This window comes from Emydura macquarii, unplaced genomic scaffold (assembly GCF_026122565.2).
Source record: "Emydura macquarii macquarii isolate MOO-44397 ecotype Brisbane River unplaced genomic scaffold, CSIRO-AGI_Emac_v2 contig_1253, whole genome shotgun sequence".
Classification (NCBI taxonomy): domain Eukaryota; kingdom Metazoa; phylum Chordata; order Testudines; family Chelidae; genus Emydura; species Emydura macquarii.
The window spans coordinates 89137501-89145121 of NW_027131390.1; the positions used below are offsets into that span (position 1 = coordinate 89137501).

The 7621-nt window shown below is 38.8% G+C and overlaps 1 long non-coding RNA gene across 1 annotated transcript in view; it reads left to right on the forward strand.

Moving 5' to 3' along the window:
* Positions 1–6280, forward strand: part of LOC137153755 (uncharacterized) — an 89617-nt gene extending 83337 nt beyond the window's left edge. The window contains exon 3 of the long non-coding RNA XR_010919891.1: positions 6074–6280. This is a non-coding gene — a long non-coding RNA (uncharacterized lncRNA). The remainder of the gene's footprint in view (positions 1–6073) is intronic.
* The last annotated feature ends 1341 nt before the right edge of the window (positions 6281–7621 follow it).

The window sequence follows — 7621 nt, forward strand, 5'->3', positions numbered from 1 at the left end:
CTTGTCAGACAGTTGAGTCTCTTGGAGAAGAGAAAGTGAGAACTTCAGAGTGCTTTAAAATGGCCTTGCATCATTGAGTGGGCCTACGGCCAATATCTAGAAAGTGCAGTTCCATCACTATCAATGGATGGAGCTATTGAACATAGGCACTTTTATAAAGGACACAACAATTTTAACAGGAATTCGCTATGAGGAAAAGATTTCATTTTGGAAAGTGTGGGAGGAAATGTTTCTGGAGCTAAAGTAAATACATTGTGCTGAAGTACAAATACAGAATTAAAAAGATCTAAAACATAAGAATTTACTGATCTACTTTTGACAAAATAATAATGAAATATTTAATACTCATCCTTTCCCTCCCATCAAGCTCTCATATCTGGTCACTCTATTGGTAAAAAGGAGGAAATGGAGTCAGTTTCATGTAAGGTTAACACAGTATATTCAAAAAGTAGAAAAAATATAAAGTATTTGTATAAAGAAAGGGGTGTACAGTAACATTACTGTGGAACCAGACCCAGCACTGCAATAATGTCTTCTATGGTGGTTTACAAAGAATTTTACTGTGCTCTGTCATTCTAAGAAAGAATGCCTTATAACCACAGTAACTGTCCTATAAAAGGATAGTTAAATAGTTTTTAAGATAGAGATCACCATTTAGGAGACTCATATATCCCAATATGTTAGGTGTGCTGCTACTTTTGTGCTTTGTACAGTGTTGTCAGGGACAATCATTCACAGAAAAAGATACTGAACAGTATTTCTCCTTCACTCTGTGTTAACAATTTGAACTGGTCGACTAGAAACAAAAGCATATGACAAAATAAGTTTGTGAATCATTCAAGATCATTTGCCCAATTTCTGCAAATATGGGTGGTTTTTTGGAATATTTGCTATTTATTATTGACATTTCATGGTGTGTGACTGGTTCACATGGTATTTTTGCTTCCTGATAGACTAAAAGGACTAACATTTTTCGATAGAACAGGAAAAAGCGAGTAAAGCATAGGTGCATGAATTCATGAACCTTTGGGAATTTGAGTACAGACCACCACTTATGCACACTCACATCATCTTGTTCCCCTGTTTTAGTGGAACATCAGCCAGTTCTGCTAGGTTAGAGCCCTCCACACCTCATCCATACAGGATTTCCCAATAGGGTAACACATTTGCCTTTTGCATCTGGAAGCCTAGCTTCGAATCTGAGATAGGCCACGAATAAAATTACTTCACTTGGTTTAATCTTATCTCCAGTGGATACTGATCTATGTCAAAAAGCCCCCAACAATTTGGCCCAATTTGCAGTGATTCCTTATTTAGATGTGACTAGTATTGTAATTATAAATGTGTTACGGCTGAGAGGTTGATGTGTGGCAAAACTTCAACTGACTAGACTACATTTAGGTGTAGCAATGTCTGCCACTAACTTTTGCTGCAACTAATTTAGTGTTAAAAGTAATATTGTTTTTAAAGAAAAATAGAATAAATTTAATTCTGATACATTGTACATGCATTGTAGATATTCTCAAATATGTGCCTTATTTTCAGAATATCAAAAGATACCTATAATGTTACATTTTAATTTATTTTATAGTATTTTTACCTTGTTTTAAATTTCTGTTGTTAAGAGATTAAAAATTCAGACTTCTCTGATGTAGAAGATCAGAGAAGATCATCAACTGACATAAACTATATACTTATCTCAAAGTTGTGGAAAATGTATTATTAAAATTCTAAATAAAATGTCCAATCTTTTCTCCACCTGAAATTTCTAAAGGAATTATATAAATAAAATATATAATATAGGAAATGTGCATCAGAAATATTTTTGCTCATATGGAATAAACTAGTAACACTGGCCCTGGCAATATGGATAAATTGTGAATGTGTTTGACTTAGCTGAAAACAGTCATGAGCTGGGATTTTGGCTTCCTTGTCACATTACACCTTTTGGAAATGCCTAAAATACTCCATGGTAAACTGGACCTAAATTCAGCAACAAGGTCCCTAGATTCTGCCATGTTCTGGTGAAAAATCTGTGTCATCTTCAGAAATTTATAATTGGAGGGTTGTTGTTATTTTTTGTTTTTTTTTACAGAATTGAATATAAAACACAATCAGTATTGTAGCAATTATGTTATTTATTTTGATACTGAATTCTTTTTCTTTCATGCTGTAGCCACATTTTCAATTTTCAGCATCCTGCAGATTGCCATCTTTACATTCCAAAGTCAACAGTAGATTAAGGTAGATGGGATGCTTGACATCTTTCAGAGCTATAATGGTTTCAGGCTGTCTGCACATTTATGGAGATCTCACTGCATCTGTTATGCTTGATGTTTGCTTTTCCAAGCTTCTCTGTGCAACCATGAGGGTTAGAAATATTTATTTGTTTATTTGTTTCTCCACCCCCTGAAATTCTAGGGCACAGTTCTGCAGAAAGACATGAATTTTATGGCAAATTTTGCAGCTATAGAAATACAGAATGCACAGGGCTGTGACTGTAGCATGGAACCTGTAGGTTGTAGATTCTCACAGTGGAGAGGAAATGGAGTGATTTTTCAGAATGGTCTTTCATCTGAAATAGTAAAGCTCTATTTAAAATTGTACAGAAGTATAGTAAGGGACACAGTCACTGTGCACAAGCTCAGAGAGAGCTTCTTATCAAGACTTTACTTTTTTATTAAGAGTCCTGATCTGAAGTGCCTTACTTATTACCTGGAGATCAGCTTTGTGGGCTTCTTGATCCTCTTTTGCCTGGGTGCAGCCATTCATCTCCCTCCATCTTTCTCTGTTGTTGTTCTTTTTTTTAAATCTTTCTAGGTTTTATGCGTATGTTTCCAGATACTAAAAGAATCCCTTCAACCCTCCTTATCAACACTATCCATCTGAGAAGATTAGAAAGCAGAAGAAAAGAGGGCATATACAAAGGTAGTACAAATATCTAACAGCATTTGTGGTTTCCAATTCATCTGAATGAAAGTCTCCAATGCTGCTTTCTTGTCTATAGGTGGAGCTGTGCAAGACTATAAAATAGCTTCATTGCAAACCCACTCACCTCATTACAAAAGGTTGTCCTCCTGACTAGATAGGTATTGCTGGTTTCTTCTGTCTCCTTTAATCCAGAGATGGCCCAGAACACTAAAGGTGATTCCTTCCTTAGGGAAATACTTTCAGAAGGAAAGATGATACCCAGACATTCTCTTTCTCTCTCCTACAATGGACAGAAAGATGGGATGGGGAGGAACTTCTCTTTTGCTTTCTATTGGGTTCCTTCTCTTGGGTTCCTTTCCCCTTGGGTCATCATATTAGACTCTACAGAAGGGATTTATTAGCATAAGGATACCCTTACAGGCTGATCCCACAATGTCTCCCCACTTCCTTCCTTGTACTTCCTCAGTGGTGGATCTTTCCACTGAACTGCAGCAGCTAGTTATTTGCTCAAAAATATATGGCCCCAAACATGCTGAACTGATTTCCTGAGGATGGCATTAACTCGCATATGCAACAACGATTAAATATCTTATTAAATGCACCAGCCTGGATTATTGGAGGGAGACAAAGGCTAACGTTCAACTTTCCAAAGGAAGAATGAAAGGGAGTGAAATATTGTGCCTGAGGAGATAGATAAATCGGAGACCAAAGCAGAGGCCAACACTAAATGGATCTTATTTTCTCGTACTTGGGGAGAAATTCGACCTGCCCTGCAAAAAAACAGCAAATAATTTTTATTGTGGCAGCTAAGAGGGAATGGAACCTTCCCAACCTGCAGGGCTGCAGAGCACTCTCTCTGCACTGCTTAGAAAAGGGTGCCTAAGTACTCCCTCCATGAAAACACATCCCCAGGATCCAGTGGCAGCTACTTAGGTACACAACAATGGACTCCTCCCAGATTGTGTACATGGAGTTATTGCAGGATCCCCACATGCACAGTGTGTAAGGGTAAGCGCAGCCTCTCAGCATAGATACTTACATAGGACTACCCCTACATGAGTGACACGAGGGGGGTCCAAACTGGGGTGCATTTCACCATTGGTGAATATTCATGTCAGTTCCTGACACAGCTTTTTCTATCATTTATAATAATAAGTACTAGCCATTTTGTTCTTTTTTTCATCTGGTGTTTCAATCTCCTGAAGAAATCCAGTTAATGTCTGTGGGGAGGGAGAGAGAGCGACATTAATATTCTATTCTAATTTCATATTCCTCACTGCATAACTTTGACTTTGTAAATAGTGTAGGACTTTAAAATTGTGATATTTTGTTAAGAACTGACATGTCTTAAGTGTGAAAAAGTGAGCCCAGAAGTTGGTCAGATAAACAGCAGTGTTATATCAGAGAATCTTATAATATGGTTGGAATATACAGTTCTCTTCTGTAAAAAGAAAAAGAAGAAGAAGAGTATTGCTTTTCATATAAATAAATTCATTTGATTTATTGTGCTTTACATGTATATTGTATTTAATGTTTCCATGCTTCTAAAACATTCTGTGACTTTCCAAGAGTGCAGTAGAGTTACTAAGCCTTGTTTCTTGGCTCTGCAATTGGCTTCTCTATTAATCAGAAAACATCTGAGTAGGTAAAGCTTCTTTGTGTTGAAGAATGGGTGTTGTTGGATTACTCTCCCCCCTTCCACCTTTGCACCCACAGGCCACCAGCTAGGTTTGAATGTCTTGCTTGCAAAACTTGGTATTCCTGCTGCTCCTTCTCTCTGCATTTGTCAGGAGCTTCTCCATCAGTCATTTTCTTTTCTAAAATATTTTAGGCCACATTCTGCTCTTACAGTTTTCTTCAGCCTTGTGTGTGTGTGTGTGTGTGTGTGTGTGTGTGTGTGTGTGTGTGTGTGTGTGTGTGTGTGTGTGTGTGTGTGTGTGTGTGTGTGGTACCACAAAGTTATAACCGTACACACTCCCTTTCATACTCTCTATGCCCAGAGGAAGTGAATGTTCAAGCCACTGTCAGCCGAGACAGTACCTAAGGAGGCTGGTATCTCAGTAGCCAACACAGCCCCAGGGTCAATGAGTGAAACCAAGGGTGGACTGGCTAAAGAGCTATTGAAGTGATTTGGGTTTAACATCTGGAGGTGAGGGGTGCATTATAGTTATGGCTTATATTACCTGTCTGAAGTGCTTTTTTCAACCCTTTGCACCACAGAGGAAAACCACCCCACCTCAAACCTCTCCAGTGGGTGTAAAGCTAGCATAGTCTGCCCTGTAACAAATCCCCCCACTCCAGTGCCAGGCTATGTATTAGGGAGAGAAAAGGGTGGGCCAGAGTACAGTGCATGCCAGTAATCTCCATCTAGGGTATGGTCTCTTTGTCCTCTCTAGTTTGTGCTAGATTGGAGCTAGGGCAGAACAATCCAAAGAGTGAGGGAACCAGGAAATACCTTCCACATAGTGGTGTTTGATGCAGGAGAGAATCTGTGCCTATTATTTATCTTTGTTTATCAACTGTACTGTAAAAATGTACATGATACTGTGTACAGTTAGGCACCCTTAGAATATTTCGCCATAACTTCCGTATTTTATCTTTGTTTCAGATTACTGAGTCTACATTCAATATAACGTATATACCTCTCAGATATTCTTATTAAACTTTCTTTTTATTGCCTTTTCAGCAGAGCCCACAATTTTCACAGTACATGTCAGTAAGAGGAGATAGGTAATAAAATCAGACAAGTGTGCTTGTTTTCCATGACAGAGACAATACCCTACTATTATGCTTCTTACATTTACTAGTATAAACAAGTTCGTTTGCCCTTAATGTCCTAAATATGCTTAGATCCATAATGGTCAAAATTGAAGGGCAAGGTAAGAGGACAAAGAAAAAATTTCAAACAGTCTGTAAAAATAACCTGAAATGTACTTATGGAATCCTTACTACATTGTTGAAAACAAGCAAGTGATAGTACGGGAAACGGTGCGTATTTATGGTATCATAGACTGAATCCAGGGTTAGAAGACAAAATCAGTGTGTCTCCCACACTCTGGAGGAGTGTATTTAACAATGTTAAGAGCCTTTGTTTTATTATTATATTTTGAATTTGGGACTGTGATTTTGCCCTTGATACCAGGGAAGAAGAAAACACCCTGCAATGCTGAGAGATGAACTGTGAAGCCCTGGGGAAAGGTCAAGCAGGACCATCACTGTTGAGGGATTACTGAGTAGAGCTGGGTGAAAATTTTCATCAGAAACTATTTTTACTGAAAAATGCAGATTCGGATCAACCAAATCATTTTGGCATTTCATGTCAAATTTGGCAAGTTGTTTCAATTAAAAAAAAATCCAAAAAAGACAATATTTTGTTTCAACTTTTTTTAAATGAAACATTTTGGCTTTTCAGTTTGAAAGAACTTTTTCATTTCAAACAAACTAAACAAAACATCAGATGTTTGCACAGCTTTACTTCTGAGCCCTTTGAGATGGAGTAATGGACCTACCAAAATGAACGCATCAGCAAAGACCTGCAGATCCTAACACGTTGCTGATCTGATGGCATAGTTGCAAGATCTAGTAGCAAAGTTACGCGGATTGAAATAATTTTGCTGCATTATGGAAACAAACATGAAAACAGTGACTCATATTATTGACTAGAATGGCCTCTCAGACACATAGGTAAATGTAGGAAACAATGATTTGGGGATCTGAATTTGAAGACAATATACAATTCCTCACATTTTCATTAAAATATCCTGCGGTAGTCAAGTAGCATAAGCAAAGAAAACAATAGTTAATACAGGTCAGGTATAAGGGTCAGAATTAAGTGTCACCGTATTAAGACCAGTACTAGGTTCACATGCCCACAAGGACCTTGGACCCTGCTTTGGGGGTGGGAGGAGGGAGGGATCACCACCTATACAAAAGACCGGTATTTGAATGATGAGTTGGTGAGGCTAGAGGTTCCAACCTGGTCCATGAGGTGGAATTACAGTGAAGCAAGCCCCTCCTCTCTGGCTCCCAACCCCCGCCCAAAATACCAAAGTACTGGAATTATGAGGAAGGAGGCCTAGGAGAAGAGGTGGCACTGATGGCAAAAGCCACAGTTCAAGGACATTCGTCTCTCAGTCTGCCTAAAGAGGAAGCAGCGAGTTAGGGCCCTCTTCTCCCTGGGTCTCCCAAACACCAGCAATGGTGCCTTCCTAGGTACTCATGGTGGGTTTCAATGCAGCATCTTCAAGCAGACTGTCTGCTGTCATGTTGCAGTCAGTCTACTCAATGTAGCCTAGAGCACATATCACATACAGTTCATGATTCCCCAAGCCAGGTACTTTACGCATAGGCCTGTTGCTTTATTTGATTCTGATAGGCATTGCGTAGCTGTAGGGGTGGAGAGTCAGAGTAGACAGCAGATGACAAAAGGCAAATGGGGAGCAAGTAAGGAAAGTAGCAGATAGATCAACTGACAACAGTGCAGTAAAAAGAGCAGTTGTGCCATGTATAAGGTTGAGGAACACTCCAGATCACAAGACACAGGTGCCTAAATATATGTAAAGGTAAGGTATATGTGACCAGAAGTAGTGGTGCAGTACTTGAGTTCGACACAGCTATCCACAGACCAGAAACCAATTGCTTTTAGAGAAATGAATTCATTCACAAGGCCCTTCTACTCCATTTTGCCACT